The following is a 17,643-nucleotide window of genomic DNA, read 5'->3' as shown; positions in this document are numbered from 1 at the left end:
ATAAAATTGTGGCTTACCATGTCATCATTTTATTATAGTAAGTAAATAATGCTCAGATCTTAACACACCATGAGAAGTTACTGCCAATGGCTTCCGCAAACTCCCGTGATGTCTTCATTATCTGCTTTTATGAATTGTATGGGAACCATTGTTGCATTGATTTGTCTTTTTTTCCTCTTTTCTCTTTCTCTCGCTCTCTTTTTCTCTATCTCTCTCTCTCTCACTCTCACAGACACACACTCACAAACACGCATACACGCACACACACAATGTTAAATCATGGTGGCCCCCTGGTGGCCATGTTGTTGACCTGTGTGACAGGAAGGCTGGAAGAACTCATTGTAATGAAGACAGCTGGTTGTCTGTGCAGAGCAGTGTCACATTCATCACACTGCTAAATAAGACCTGCACAAGAGGAGAGAGTAGGAGTAGTAGTAGTGGTAGTGGTAGTAGTGGTAGTGTAGTAGTGGTAGTGGTAGTAGTGGTAGTAGTAGTAGTAGTAGTAGTAGTAGTGGTAGTGGTAGTGGTGGTAGTGGTAGTAGTGGTAGTGGTAGTAGTACAGTAGTAGTAGTGGCAGTAGTAGTAGTGGTAGTAGTAGCAGTAGTAGTAGTGGTAGCAGTAGCAGTAGCAGTAGTGGTGGTAGTAGTAGTGGTAGTAGTAGTGGTAGTAGTGGTAGTAGTAGTGGTGGTAGTAGTAGTAGTAGTAGTGGTAGTAGTAGTGGTAGTGGTAGTGGTAGTAGTAGTGGTAGTAGTAGTAGTAGTAGTAGTAGTAGTGGTAGTGGTAGTAGTAGTAGTGGTGATGGTAGTAGTGGTAGTAGTAGTAATAGTAGTAGTAATAAGTAGTAGTAGTGGTAGTGCCATTAAATATATGTTGTATTCATCAAAAGGTCTGAAAACAATCGGGTTGATTAAAATAGTTTGTACTCATGGCTGAATGCACTTATTGTAAGTCGCTTTGGATAAAAGCATCTGCTAAATGACGTGTGATGTGACGCAATGCATTTCATGTAATTTGATTAAATTATGGTTGATGAATTTAACTTAATAACATCTGTTGTCCTCTGGGCTCAAAACGACCCTGCAGCACAAAGTGGTGCAATGGGGCAACGTGTCACAACAAACACCATCTTGGATGTTTGATGTGTGGGGTCAATAAATGGTTATAACAATGTAGCAGCTTCCGGGCCACTACCCGTGGGTTTCCCCCAAAGGCTCCAAGGATCAGCCAGGCACCAAGAGGTTTCGTTGAACGACATATTTTATTCACACACACAATGCACAGCAGACCGCAAAACCTGCGCCTCTGCTAACTCTTCCCTCTCTCCCTCCAGCTCTGCTGCCCTCTTATACAAGCAGCATCGGCTGCTGACTGATTGCCAATCAGTCAGAGCAGCTGACTGATTAACAACCAGCCAGCAGCCGAGGCCAGATTGGGGACAGCTGCCACAAACGACGAACAAGAGCAGCTCTTTTCTCACAGGTGTGGGGCATTTCGCATTTTAGAAAGAGACAGGCAGCACAGTGAGGCAGAAGCGCTGGAGAGGAGTCTTGTGAGCTCATTTTTAATCATGTCGTGCAAAATAATGACCATGAGGACAATGCTGAACATCACTGGGAAGAATCAACTGATGAGGAGGATTCAGGGTCCGAAGAAAAATCATGATGAGGTGATAGAACCAACATCCAGACCACATGCTACTTCTTCCTCTGAAGAAGCCCCCACATCACCCGCTACACAAATGGAAGAAGAGTATGAAGGAACATGAAGAACATGAGGACGAATCTGAAGCTGAAGTGTCTGAAGTGAAGGAGTGCACTTGATGATGAAGAGGAAGAATCAACTAATGAGGTAAAATATAAAGGAAGAGGACCCAGCTACGATAGAAGAATATTTCCAGTCAAAGATGACATTGATCTGGTTTTCCATCCCTCCCAGTGACGGATGACGCATGTTGAGCAGAGAGAGACAAGCCGGCATGGACCAACCGCATATTCAAGGTCAGACTAAAGGTGTGAAACACAATGTGTTGAAAATGTATCCTATATGCTTAAATAACAGTCAAACCAGGTGGGGTCCTTTTTGACCCCAGAGGTTAAAAGGTGTGTGTCAATGGGGAGGACATTACGAGGGTATAGGCGCAGTCTTGCATGTTGGGGCATCACCAGAAGGCTTTTGACGTGACCTTGGGGACAGTGATATATAAATGGATATATAAAAGGAAATGAAGAGAAGGACTTTAAGATCCATTATACTCGAAGACTGTGAGCCAGTGAAGGCTTTTTCATGAGTTAATGAGCTTTGCAAAGGCTGCTCTTGGTAAGCGAGTATAACAAACACAAGTGGGAACAATCTTTCCTGCGTCCTGCTGGCTCATTGGAGCTCACAACTTTGCTCATTGTGCAAATTACAAAAAGGCAGTTTTGGTCAGTGTATTTGAATGAGGAACTATAATTACACTGAGGTTTCTTACCTTTTGTCGCAGTTAAGCAAGAACAGAATCCTTCTCATTGTGTGGGTAGTAATAGTCGTTGGTAGTGTTTGTTGTAATTTGTCGGTACTATAAAGTCAAGGTATATTCACAGGAGTCAGTGGTGGAAAGTAAACACCATACTTAAGCATACTTTTGAGATGCATGTACTTTCAGTTTATGCTTCTTTATACTTCTCTACAGTTCAGAGTTAAATACCAAAACATTTAGTTGACAGCTAACATTAAGTGTGTTCACCTCATTGGCTCGTGACCTCTTTAAATAAAAGCAGTGCGTAGTTGTGGGCCCTTTTCTATGACTTTTCATCAGTTCCATCAACATCTCCTCTCTAAATGTTACATTTACAAATGTGAGACCCAAAGAAAAAATTATCTTATATTTCACAAAACAAAAACATATTAGTGTTGCCGCCCCCATTATCACCTCAAATGTTCGATAGGCCTCGCGGTCCTTTGGAGAGGCGGACCCAGGACCAGTCGTAGTTGAAGTACTAGTGATAATGCCTGATGGGCTCATTTCATTGCTATGTTTAGGTGTTGTATTCCTGTATTCCACTCGTTCCGGACCATGCCCCCCCCCCCCCCCCCCTCTATCACCCACTTGCCGTTCCATTGGCTGACGCTCTCCCAGCGGGTCGCCAGCGAGTCGCCAGGGGGAGGGGCTCGAAGATGGATTACCCGGCGCCATATTGGCCATCAGGACCAATCAGCTGCCAGGCAGGAAATGGATGGCTCTCATTTGTTCTCATTATTATCGTAACAGCTATAATGCTCAGGCAGACAAGCGCACACCGCTCGCTGTCACCACCGTGAAATGCTCCCATTAGTTATGCTGGGAGACAGCCTGCAAATGTGTGTGCGTTCGTTTGTGTGTGTGTGTGTGTTTTAATCAGGAGCCTCCCAGGCCTCTCAGTGCAGTGATATACATTCTCATTATTCCTGCAGTACGGAGTCGAAGGAAAGAGGGAAGGAGTACTCATCTGTTCGGATGCTTCACAGAGAGACGTCGTGCCAAGATGGCACATTTGATCAACTTTCACAAGAATAGTTATGGTCGGGCGTTAACATCGAAGGGTTGAGGTTATAGCGTAGTTGTCGTGCAGCGAGTTTGGCAACAGTTTTTCCAAGTTTTCATGAAATGAGGATGACGTAATAGTTTCACCACAAGAGGCAGGCTGAGTGGGACATATGGAACCCATATTATTCATACAGTTCTGTCATATTCATTGAATGTGTTGTAACTCTGTTTACTCTGTCAAATCTAGCCTGAACCTAGAATACCTGAAACAGTTTTACCGAGTGCATATTGACTGTGTTGATATCAGTGAGGAGTTTAAGTTTCTCATGATGACCTTTTTGCTAGTTCTGAGATGTCGAAGTAAATCAGATGTGGAAATTTAGATTGTGATAAAGAACCTAAAAAGTAGAAAACAAGAACTGGTCGAGGCAAGTTTTAATATACATCTCAATATTACAAATGTGCCCAATTAGAGTAAATATAGACAATCAGAGAAATATGAGTTTGCGTGAACACAAAGAATTCTTTAATCTCTCGCAATGTACTTTGATAGAAATTAAAAATAACCAAGCTCAAAGGAGCAACAAGTAGGGAAACAATTATGGAAATATTGTATATATATATATATATACACTACCGTTCAAAAGTTTGGGGTCATCCAGACAATTTTGTGTCTTCCATGAAAACTCACTTTTATTTATCAAATGAATTGAAAATTTAATAGAAAATATAGTCAAGACATTGACAAGGTTAGAAATAATGATTAATATTTGAAGTATTAATTTTGTTCTTCAAACTTCAAGCTCAAAGGAAGGCCAGTTTTATAGCTTATATCATCAGCATAACTGTTTTCAGCTGTGCTAACATAATTGCACACGGGATTTCTAATCAGATATTAGTCTTCTAAGGCGATTAGCAAACACAATGTACCATTAGAACACTGGAGTGATCGTTGATGGAAATGGGCCTCTATACACCTATGGAGATATTTCATTAGAAACCAGACGTTTCCACCTAGAAGAGTCATTTACCACATTAACAATGTATAGTGTGTATTTTTGATTAATGTTATCTTTATTGAAAAAACAGTGCTTTTCTTTGAAAAATAAAGACATTTCTAAGTGATCCCAAACTTTTGAACGGTAGTGTATATTTATATATATATATAGGGCCAGCTCCAAATAAATATATATATATATATGAATAAAAGTACCATCAACGGCCAACAATTAATACATAAGTACAGTGTGTACATCTAAATATGTCCCTATACTGTGTGCCTATACTGTATATACCATGTGCAGGCTACATTTTGACAGGGACCAATGATATGTACATGTAAAACACAAACAAATTGTGCATCTAAAATTGTGAAATATTACGGCAATTTGTTGAAGAATGAATTAAACATGATGCACTCTTCCGACCTGGAGGAAGGCCGACTCACAACTGCTGCACATCATTCACACAGAAACAAACGCACAGAGGGAGAGACACACAAGGACAACATGCACACGGGAGAAGTGCCGAGAGGAGAGGACACAAGTCCAAACATCTGGAATGAGAGCGAGAGGTCCCGGGACGGCCCGGCACAGAGAGGCCCGGGGTTAAAGGAGAAGAGGCACACAGACCCGAGGTTCACACAGAAGTTTAGCAGAAATGTAAAAATGATTTTCAGAACATTTCGTGTTGCACAGCCCAGAGTGTTTGAGTTGAGCCTTGAAACAGGAGAGTAAGAGGAACAAGTGGAAGGCGGGAGGAGGGGAACCGGATCGTAGACGTCGGTCTGATCAGTGGAGATGTCAAATCTAAAACCCAGTGCGAGTTGGGAGTTTTTGTTGGGCGATAACTGACGGATGTTGGCAGTACACGGCTTTGCAGATATGTCAAAGGAATGTTACTGACCGGAGGTCGGCTTCTGTTCAGCTGCTTTTGATATCGCAGCATTGTTCTGCACTGTTGTCCGGCTCTTATTTCTCTGTGTACATTTGTCTCGTAGCAACCAATTCCACGTGCTTTCAAAAAGGCTCAACGCTGTCTTGAATCAGCTTGTTTATCAGTGAATTTACTCCACTTGAGTCAAATGTTTACGAGTGATTTATTTAGTTTTGACCACTTTTTGGACGACAGTGGTGTTGGCTAACAGCGCTGACTGAGACATGCATACCGGTCTGGTGCATGGCTTATGCAGGACACCAGTAGAACTGAGTCTATTTCAAAATAAATCATTTACTCCTTGAGCTGTTTTCCTTCTTTTTTACTTCGTGGTTTGATTGACAGCTCAGAAGGGTCAGTCCACTCTGTGTTCCTATCCACGCTGTAAATGTCACACAGGCAGGAGGGGAAGGCCTGCAGGCCTTAATAAACTCTAGGTTGAATGGTGTGTGTGTGTTTGTGGTAATGCTAGCTTTGTGAGGACCACCCTCAGGTTGAAACCATCGTAGTGACGTTTTAGTTAATAGAAACAATGATTCGACGAGATTGGAGTTCAAATTCTGGTACACAGTTCACGCACACACACACACACACAGACACAAATGCACTAGACCCCAGAGAGTAAAACCTATCAATATTATTACCAATAACAAATGACCTTCAGAGAGATAATACTTCTCATTCAGTTACATTTTACGTGATAGATTCAAACAACTCTGCCCTTTTATTGCACCACAATAATATTTTAGGCAGAAATAAAAACAGCTGCAAAAGACATTTCTTATTTTGATCAATAAGCTACATGAAACAAATACAGTTGAAACCAAGGCTCTCCTCGGGGACAGACTATACTCTGTGTTACCTTCATGTTTGCGCTCACACGTTTTCTTTGTACATTTTCCTTTCAATAAAAGCAAACTTTATTACTTAAATAGCATCAGTGGACTGAGTGTGTGGCCTGCAATAAAATAATACAAATGTTCCTACTTATTCACAACGACAACAAAAACATATAAAGTACCATCAACTTCAATATTATACTCAAGTTTACATCCAAATGTAACAAACAGAATTTTCAGAAATTGTTACGGAAGAAAATGTGACTTCAAGCGTGTTTTAGGAGCGAACCGCTAATCCTCTGAAGGACGACCCTGCTCACCATTGAGCCACAGGTGAGGTGTGGTGGGTGGGGGGGCCAGGTGAGGGGAAGGAGAGCTGATGCGGTGAGAGGATCTGAAATGACAGGAGTGTTAGTGAACAGGCAGGTTGGATGAATACAAGCTAAGGTCTGCTGGAATGTCTGACAGTATATATATTATTTATGGAAAAACTAAAAGGAAATTTCAGAGAGAAGCAGAACTGACGGGTCTACAATATGCATTTGAAGGGTATGTCTAAGACGTCAAACGGATTCTGCAGCAAAGAAACGTTAAAGCAAAGCATAGAAATGTTAATGATGCACTCTGCTACTAATAGACAGGTTTTTACTCTGAAGTGTAATTTCTGTGAAATATATATCTCCCCCCAACCTCTCCGGTTTCACAAGTATCACTTTTACACATCGGTAAACAATGACTAAACCAGCCCAAAGAAAAGCCACGGGAACATTTCAGGTGTTTTCCCCAGTATTTTTACTTGCATAAAAAAGAGGAGCCGTTATGACGCCTTTACTCTATTCCGTCTTGTCATGCTGCTGGTTATTAAAGCTGCATGAATCAAATGTACTTGTCAGGTTGGGGCAGAACCTCACAACAAGTTGATCATTACACACACATTTGACATTTGGTCCTCATAAAAAAGTACTTTACCAGCAACCCTGTATCACGAACTAAAAACTAATTTGTAATTACGATTGACTGAAATGTATTTCTCCCCCGATTACGTTTGTATTTGACGTATTACAACTACGTCTCTAATCAACGTATCTTTGCCATTTGTTGTCTCGCTTTGCTACGATGCTGTTGTTAATTACAAAAAGCATACTCTAGTCTTATTTATTATTATTTTATTTGTTGCATCGCCTCCGTATTATGACAGCAATAGGCATGTTTACTTCTCATAAAACAAAAAAGCAGGTATCCTGTAAAAAGGCGAAAAAAAATTCGGGACTCGTCAATAAAACATGATTTAAATCGTGATTTAAAAAAGAAATAATGGAGCTATGAACTTCCATCCGTTCCTGGGACATGTCAGCCTTGTCCGGTGAAGGCACTGACTTCCTGCAATGGTAATGTCTACCCGAAAATATGTTAACCTCTATCAATAAGGTCAGGTGAAAATCACCCAAAGATGTGTCTGTTAAAAACAGAACAGAAAACCAGGGATTGGTTCAGGTAGACATGCCTACCATCGATGACGTCAGTAAGCAAATGTGTCATAAATTCACTCTTCAATAAAAGATGAATGTGAACTCTCAAGATGAGAGAAAAATAGATGTTTTAACAGTGTGCTTTTATCAATTCATAAAATGTACCTCAACTGTGTGTCAAATATTTGTTATCAGAAATTAGTTTTTAAAAAGCTCAACTCAGCCCATTTAAATCGTGATTTAAAAAAGAAATAATGGAGCTATAATAAATAAGACTAGAGTACACTTTTTCCAATTAATAACAGCATGACTATACGAGGGCCCAAAACATTACAAGAGAAAGCATAATAAAATACAGAATAAAAGAAGGCGCAGTAAAATACAGAATAAAAAGAATAAAGAAATTATAAAATAAAATAGTAACCCCTGGCTAAAGTGTATTCCATTTTTTCTGCAATATCAACTTGTGTTTCAATTCAGTCTCCTACCTCTTATCCATACATAAACTTGCCAAGAGTCATAATCCTGAAGACATTCGTTGAATCCAAACCCTTTTTATAATTTTTTTTAACCAAGAGCCATTTAATGTAGTTTGTGGTTTGGGTGTTTGCCCGTTGAAATGTGTTAATATGTAAAATAACTTTGACTTTTTCCAACATTAAAATAAAGCTTCTGGCAAAGGTCCAGTGGTCCTTATAAAATGTTATCCTTTTTTAAGAATACAAATAATTATTCTTTGCCGCAAAACCAGCAGCAAACAATGTCACTGACATTATAGATTTAGGCTAACTTTGATCTCGGAATTATCGCAAATCAAAGTTCATGGGGGAATAAAGTTGACATCATGATTATTGCAGTTCTAAAATAAACAGACCTCCTTTGTGCCCACATAAAACAAGCCAGACTACAAGGAGAGAAGTGTAATATTAATAGCAGTACTTGTCTGTACACTCATAAAATACAATGGACGGTTATAGGGGTTGTGTGTGTGTATGTGTGTGTGTGTGTGTGTGTGTGTGTGTGTGTGTACACACTCCATTCAGTCCAATAAGATAGAAAATATCTGATGAAGAATACGCTTCCCGCTGTAAGACATAACATGAGCGTTCACAAGGTCATGTGTGTTAAGAGGGGGGTAAGAGAGGTTTATTTAAGCCTCTACCAATTAACATCAGGATGATGAATGAAGTGGCTCAGAGTGTGTGTGTGTGTGTGTGTGTGTGTGTGTGTGTGTGTGTGTGTGTGTGTGTGTGTGTGTGTGTGTGTGTGTGTGTGTGTGTGTGTGTGTGTGTGTGTGTGTGTGTGTGTGTGTGTGTGTGTGTGTGTGTGTGTGTGTGTGTGGACAGACTGAGCTGCTCATCAGGGACAAGGGCTGGCTTATTGCCGGATACTCCCTCCATTAATGATAATGTCTGCCCCCCCCCCCCCCACACACACACACACATTTAAGCTGTCAGGCAGTGATCAGCTCAAGCCGGTCCAGACAAAAGCTTCACACGTTCTGGACAATAAACTGCTGCATTTGCATATAAACTGAGTTGGAGGCTGACAGAGGACGGCTGCCTGGGACTGATCTATGGGCGGCTGTGGACACGGATTGTACTCCCTGGTGTACACACACACACACACACAGAGACACAGAATGCATTGTAACGCTCCCTGTGTTTTTTTTAATTGCACTAATTTACTTAATTAGAGAACATAACTGCCCCTGGAACAACAAATTGTCTCTTTCGATTTTTGTTTCTGGACTAATAAAACAGAAAGCCTCGGTTATGCAGAATGGTCTCACGTCTTTTCTGGTGATGGGGTTGAGATGGATCACATCAGCTTAAGTAAAACACCCGCCAAAAAACCTTCAACAGGGAGAAAAAGGGAATAAACCTCAGGGAGAGCAACAGAGGAGGATGGATAGAAGTGCAATATATGTCATGTGTACAAAGTTAATAATGTGCATTCATTTATACAGAAGGAAATAGAGAAGATATAGATACAGGCAACTCAAACTCACACCCACGGGCAATTTAGAGTCCCCAATTAACCTAAGCTGCATGTCTCTGGGATGTGGCAGGAAGCCAGAGAACCTGGAGTAACTCCACACAGAAGGACCCAAACCCGAAAAAAAATGATCCCAGGCCCCTTTTTCTGTGAGGTGACAGTGCTATCGCTACTACGCCACCGTGCAGCCCTGGGATACCACCATCATGTATTGTATTTATCTTTTTACAGAGCTGTGTACCTCTGTCACCACTCTCAAGAACGGAGAGAGAGTTCAACTTGATCTCGCCGAAAGATGTGAAATAACCACAAACTCTTACGAACACCTTACGGTCGAGGTGGTGGCGTGGAATGTGTCAAATGTAAGCCGCCACTCAACAAGTCAGGTTCAGGCATCAAAACTAGTTTAGTTGACAAAAGAAAATATCATGATAGGGTTAGAAAAACTACGTAATGTCACTGCAAGGACACGAACAAATGCTAAATGTACTTGTATTGCACCTTTCTAGTCTTAAGATTAGGAAACTCAAAGCACTTTCTTCACTACATGTCATTCACCCATTCATACACTGATGGCAAGTGCAATCATGCAAGGTATCGTACGATATCATACTATTGCCTGAAGGTCAATTAAATCTAACAAGGCTTTTTTTGCCTTTGTGTTCACAGGGAGACACACTGCAGGTATTCATCCACACACACACATACACCCTGAACACTACTGTAGTGTGTGTGCATGCAGCCTGCCAGGTCCCAGCGATGAGAGCTCGCTGACGCTGTAATCCAATTATAGCAGCATAAGCGATTTGTTAGACACTTCTCATAATGTAGCAGTTTCCCAATAAGCTGTGCCTGTAATAATAGCAGTGAGCCGAGGCATGAATGGTTTGGGGGAATACGTGTGTGTGTGCGTCTGTGTGTGTGTGTGTGGGGGGGGGGGGGGTGTGTTTGTGTATTTTACATTTTGCTGCAGTCATTCTCTCAATCACAGACAGTGGTAACTGTCACAATAGTAGTTCATCAGTATTATATTATCATCATATTTATATGCCATATCATTTACAAGTTATAGCTAATGTGACTTTACGGGGAGAACTGGGTCATGGACCTTGTTGGAGACCCTGTCCCCAACCTTAGGTCTGTTAGATGTCTAAGATCAGCAGGTAGATCCCAATGATGTGTTAGGGCTGTCTTGTGGACCCTCTGCTGAGCATTCTGGTCCTTCCACAGCTGGGTGATGCAGTTTGTCAGGATACTCTCTAACCTGCACCAATAAATGGTTCCCAAGACGGGTTTTGTGTCAGTCTGGATCTCGTCAGTCTTTGAAGGAAGTAGAGGTGTTGTTGATCCTTCTCACTGACAGTTGACAGGTGTATTTCCCAGGAGAAGTCTGCAGCGAGGCAGCATCGAGGAATTTAAAACTGGAGACATTTATATTAACACTGGACCAAGATGCATTCCCCTTGTCTTCCTAAAGTCAACCACAATCTCCTCAGTGATCTTGTTGTTCAGAAAGAGGCCCATGACTGTTGCATCTTCTGCAAACCTGGTGCAGAAGATGGTATTTGCTGTGTGGACAGGTAGCCAATCATGGGTGAAGAGGGCAAACAGGAGAGGGCTCAGCACACATCCCTGTGGAACACCAGTGCTTCGGGTAAAGGTGGAGGATGTATACTTTCCTAACCTGTAACAGTCTGGTGGCTTGGTCTTGGTCAGAAAATCCAGTGGCAAATGTTTTTTTTATACTCTATACACACTATGTCGAAAACTCCAACCCAAAAAGCCCAGGTATTAATTCAGAGACTTATAGCCTTATCATGATGCTTAATACACTTTTCCCACTAGTTCTACCGCTTATTATTCTACCCTAGATGTGTGGTTGTATTAAATATGTTTCACCTCACTGAGCACTCTTTGCTGCCACTGTAACCCTTTCCCCCCGAGGATATCACCATTTCATCTCAGACCTGAATCTGATGATGTTGGCTGTGATTGGCTTGTGCCTCCATCACCTGAATGCCGTTTGTTGCTGGGCTGGAAACCAAGAGTTAAATGAGCCAGTTGAAAACCAGATTGTGACACTGGTTATCCAAGATCATCCATCGCTGAAAGGGACTTTAAGAGAACTGAGCTGGTACTCTTTAACGATTTAGTTTATGTCATGGTAGTGCAGTAACTATTGTTTCAGAGAGGAACACTGGCAAAACTGGCTGAAGTGTTATAATTAAACCAAATCGCATGGCACTTTATCCATTAGAAACCATGTATGGAAGTGCTGCAATCAGACTGCCAGTGAGCTGCCTCGGGCTGGACGGTGTTCTCTTTAATGAACAGGGAGCCGCTCCCAGCATTACCAGTATAGAGAGCACTGCCGTCCATATGGGAGCAGCGGTCAAGTGTGGAGGAGAGCAGGATGGGGTTAATGACTAGATGGTTGGCGGGAGGTTGGGCTACGGTGCATAGACACACATTCTCAATTGAGAAGCAATGTGTGTCTATGCTTTTGGTGTTACTAAAAGCACTGACTTTGGAAGCCTGCTCGATCTGACGGTTGAACCAGAGCCCCAGGCTGCAACGCAGGCAAGGACAACTAGCAATGCTTCTTAACTGCAGGGTGGCAGCGATCTGAGCCAAAGACCCCGCTGGAGTCTGAGCTTCTGCATGATTTCATCTGATTTTGCGCATAATCCAACCAGGTGGCACTGATGACAACTATTAAGAATCACAATGTACAAATAGACGATGTTCTTGCTGATGGTCTTGTGTACTTGTGTAGGTCTTATAGGAGAACCAGCATTAAATTAAGACTGTTAAAAATTCCTAACAGTATCTTTAATCTGATCTCGATTAGACCTCTTCATAGGACTGTGTGGGCGTGTACAGACCGGATGAGTGTCGTTATCCTAAGCCTCCAGTTAGCTTTGTTGCTTCTGTTAGGGCGGTACTAATTAGACCATAATCATTCTTATTGGTGAACGAAGATTGGTGACTTCATGAATTCATCCATCAAAGTTGTGGCCCACCTTCAACACGACTAGGCAGAATAACTGAAAACACTGGTTGGTGTTTAGAGGCTTTAGAAACCACTACTAATGTTTACTTAGGCATGCAGTATAATTCCTCCTTCACAAAGTAGATGCGGTCCATTCAAACCTTGATCAGATACTAATCCAAGAGTGATCTACACTGTTTGTGTAGACAATCTGGGTAATTACTATAATTTAGGTCTTCATAACAACATGGTGTTGCTGTGAGGAATGTTTTTTAGCTGTATCATACCAAAACAAGCTGAATAGTAGTTAAACTACTGTGAGATGGAAAATGTGAACCTGAATAGCCTGCTCTCCATTATACATATGATCCAAGCAGCAGCACTTATGACCAAAGTGATATCTCCAACCACTAATCCTCAGATATTGACTACCTGTTGGGATTGTCTGAATAGCATGCTAATCACCTTTGATAAGCTGGGCTTTGTGGGAGTAATGCATTCACACGGGCATTAACTGTACAAACAAAACAAACAGCTCGGAAGTTTTCTTATCGTTATTTATTTTGTGAAATTAAATGTAACAAATGAGAAGGAACAACATAATACACAAGGGGGGCTTCACAAGGTTGTTAATGATGGCACACACACTGGCAACAGCTAAACTAAATATTCAGAAGGACGTGGAGGTGAAATAAAATATCCATTATGTCTTTGTTTTCTCAACTTTTATGACACTGTCCATTTGTGGCGAGTGTTTTGACAGAAGCAGGAGGAAGTTGCTGGACTAGTCTAACTTTTAAAATTACTTTTGGGGGATTTAAATATCTTTGGGGGGATAGTGGTGGAAAAAGTTAACTCTGGAGCCTTGCTGTCCATTATTGTTCTTCGAAAATGATTCGGAATAGGCAGGTCAGACATTTTAAAAAATCTAAAATTTGAAATTGTAAATACAAGTGCAAACTTATCACTGACCCAAAAGGCTCAAGAAAAATGTCATCCTCACTATTTTGATCATCCATCCATCCATCCATTATCCAAACCGCTTATCCTTCTTTAGGGTTGCGGGGCGCTGGAGCCGATGCCAGCTGAGAAGGCAGGGTTCACCCTGGACGGGCCGCCAGTCCATCTCAGGGTACATATACACTACCGTTCAAAAGTTTGGGATCACTTAGAAATGACTTCATTTTTCAAAGAAAAGCACTGTTTTTTCAAAAAAGATAACATTAAATTAATCAGAAATACACTCTCTACATTGTTAATGTGGTAAATGACTATTCTAGGTGGAAACGTCTGGTTTCTAATGAAATTTCTCCATAGGTGTATAGAGGCCCTTTTACAGCAACTATCACTCCAGTGTTCTAATGGTACATTGTGTTTGCTAATCGCCTTAGAAGACTAATGTCTGATTCGAAAACCCGTGCAATTATGTTAGCACAGCTGAAAACAGTTATGCTGGTGATATAAGCTATACAACTGGCCTTCCTTTGAGCTTGAAGTTTGTCGAACAAAATTAATATTTCAAATATTAATCATTATTTCTAACCTTGTCAATGTCTTGACTATATTTTATATTCATTTGATAAATAAAAGTGTGATTTTTCATGGAAGACACGAAATTGTCTGGGTGATCCCAAACTTTTGAACGGTAGTGTAGAGACAGACAACCATTCATGCTCACATTCACACCTATGGGCAATTTAGAGGTCAATTAACCTGACTGCATGTGTTTGGACTGTGGGAGGAAGCCGGAGAACCCGGAGGGAACCCACGCTGCCACGGGGAGAACATGCAAACTCCACACAGAAGGACCGCCCCGACCGGGAATTGAACCCACGGCCCTCTTGCTCTGAGGCGACAGTGCTAGCCACCACACCATCGTGCAGCCCATTTTGATCATCCCATCCAAATTCTCAGCCAGTTCTTCCCCAGCTACACGCCTATCTAACAGAAGGAGATCTAGAGATCATCCGACGGGATCCGATGTGGCCTGTCCAAAATCCACTCGAAGGTGATTTATCAATGTGTTCATCAAGCACTGTGCCGTCGATGGGTTCATTACTATCAAATTAGTGCTAGGAATCACGGCAAAGCCTTGAAATGATGTGGAAAGACAGCACTGATGAGATTAATGACAAATACATTAGCCATGTGCTAGCACGGTGCCGGGGTGATTGATGGTGTTGGCATTAGCCACATGCTAGCATGTAACATCGCGACGATGATCGATGGACAGATAGCTGCGTTGTGTTGGCCACATTGGCGAAAAAGTTCACAAAGTGATAACACCTGTTTTCTTTTTTCCCAATGACACTAGAGCTGGAATGAGACATTTTTGTTTTTTACCTCTTTGAAACCGTCATAGACCTTATTTTAACATTTTTAGGAGGGTCATGAGATCTTTCGAGATAGCAGGTTAACAGTATATTCCTCAAAGAAGCGGTCGTGAGCTCAAAAAACAGAAATCTACAATACATTTATTAAGTAGTCAGAATCATTTGGAAGGTGTATAAGGGCTGGGAACATTATGCTAGAAGTATACTATGTCCATAGGCATGTTCACTTTTGTCTCATAAGTTTACGGGTTTATTCCACAGATTTGGCGCAAAACTTCAAAATGTTTTGCCATCTGAGAATTTATTCAGTGCAGAAATATAAAAAAACACACATTTATACTGCATGGTTTTTGGCCAACGAGTGAATTATCACAAAAGGGGGTATGACTTATGGGTACCCATATCATTTTTATTTGTATATCTTTGTATTTATATGCATATCTTGAGGTGAGGGGTCAAGGAACTCCTTTTAAAATCGCTATGCCACTTTTCTCATTGGAGGGGTATTCAGCTCACCTTCCCTACAAGCTAGCATAACATGGTTGGTGTCAATGGATTCATTAGTCGGACTAGTTTTATGATACCAGTATCTTCCCTCAGGTGATTTCAGAAGCGAAATGGTCTTGTGGTCTTGAACAATCTCAACACAATAAGAGCTGTAAAGCATCATGTATGCTGCTTCTCTACCTTTAGCTCTGCTGCTGCTCATGGAGAACATGGAGGGTAGAAGTAGGGACAAAGCTAGATTTCACAGTCCAGAGGGTTTCACTGCCATGGCGGTTCATTGCTGTCATGTGGGGGGAGAGGAGAATGAAACGTTAACAAAGGCTCTCTGCCTCACGTGGCGAGAAGAGCTGCCCCGGGCCTCGTGCATCTGCCACCAAGATGGATCCAATGAAAGCGAAGAGAAGGAAGGGGTTGCAACGCAGATTCACGGATGTAAAAAACGACGAGATGAGAGTGACTGTCGTCTTTTGGAAGTGGGAACAGAAAACCTGAAGACACTGAGAACATTTAGAGTGAAACATTTCATCTTCATGTAGGCAGGTGAAATTTAATAAAACACCAGACGCAACACGAGAGTTCGGGATCTTTATTCCTCGACTTCTCTTTATGTTTGAGAGAAGTATTAAAGTAATTTGGAATGTCCAATTTATGTGTCTATCTATCTAATACACAAATAAACCGCAGTGGTAACTCTTCTGCTAACACAGAAACAAAAGACAACAAATCACACATACCTCTGAAATCAACATTAAACATTTGGTCCATCACTATACAAATGACGCAAGACATTACAACATACTCACACACTCACAGCTCGTATCACGGTGCTAGCTCAAATGCTTGTGGTGTTCACAGACACCCACACCATAGAGCACTAAAGTAACAAAAACAAACATCATCTCTGGAACAATTGACAGACAACAAATGACATAAAACATGGATCACAACGGCACGTATCCCGACAGGACGGTTATTAAAGCGACGCGCATTAGTAACTCCGCCATCGTCTCACAACGCGCAGCGCATGGTGACAAAATCAGTCAACATCATACCTCTTGACATCACCATCGGCACATTTAACGACATACAATACATTTATAAACTTCTATGTGCTCATATTATTGAACATCTTTTGGTAGGTTGACATAGAAACACGTTTATAACATATTTACTACACATTTACTTCCACGAGAAAAGTCACCAACGCCACCAGTCAGTCACGTGACGCACTCGTTCGGTCCTACTGACTTTCCCCAAAATAGAGCGCCCTCTCGTGGCTTTACTGCTTACCACCTCTTTCCCACTAGGTTACATCCAATTGCAGCTATGTAAACTGTGCATTGTCCCGAACTCCTCCGTAGACATCGTGAGTCTACGGAGGAGTTCGGGAGAAGTTTTGCTTTGGTCGTTAAATGGTAAAAAAAGTTTGCCGTCCCTGCAAATGGCGTTTGCAGTAATTATAGTTGAGGTTCCGGTGAAATCACAGGAGCAGCAGGAGGGTGATGGCCCCTCTGCCTTCATCTCTTTCTATTTCCCAGCCAGCGGTGACATACCTCACCTGGCGGGCACGCAGGCGAGAAATTAAGAGCAGGGAGACGCTGATAGCTCTCGCTAATGTTACAGGCCGAGAGGTTGCGGACAAGACACACAACGTACACGCTGCTCGTGGTCGTATGTTCCAGCGACAATGCGGCGCCTACGGAGTTAAGAGCTCTACCGGGAGCTCCGTGACTCTCAATGCGTCGCACGTTGAATACCAAAAATGACCAACTGGTCACCAGTCCCAGCACTCGGAGCTCAAACTGGGAGAAGTGTAGGGGACGCGTGGGCCAGTTCGCAGAGAGGATGTCATCAGTGTAATGGTCAGTCGTCGTGACTCTCTCTTTCTCTGGCCCATTGGCTTCCGTGGTCAGTTTCAATTTCAGCCAGTATGACTGCGGACTGCTCCCGCCATTAGCCGACAGCCACATCTCACCGCCGCCGCAGACTTTGGGGGTCTGGCCAAATTTTAAGGCCAATTGACTTTTAATATGAATCACGCTGAGCTGCCAAGGACTCATCCCAT

This window comes from Pseudoliparis swirei, chromosome 17, assembly GCF_029220125.1.
Source record: "Pseudoliparis swirei isolate HS2019 ecotype Mariana Trench chromosome 17, NWPU_hadal_v1, whole genome shotgun sequence".
In the NCBI taxonomy this organism is placed as follows: domain Eukaryota; kingdom Metazoa; phylum Chordata; class Actinopteri; order Perciformes; family Liparidae; genus Pseudoliparis; species Pseudoliparis swirei.
The sequence above is the reverse complement of the archived record's forward strand: the minus strand, read 5'-3'. Positions refer to the sequence as shown.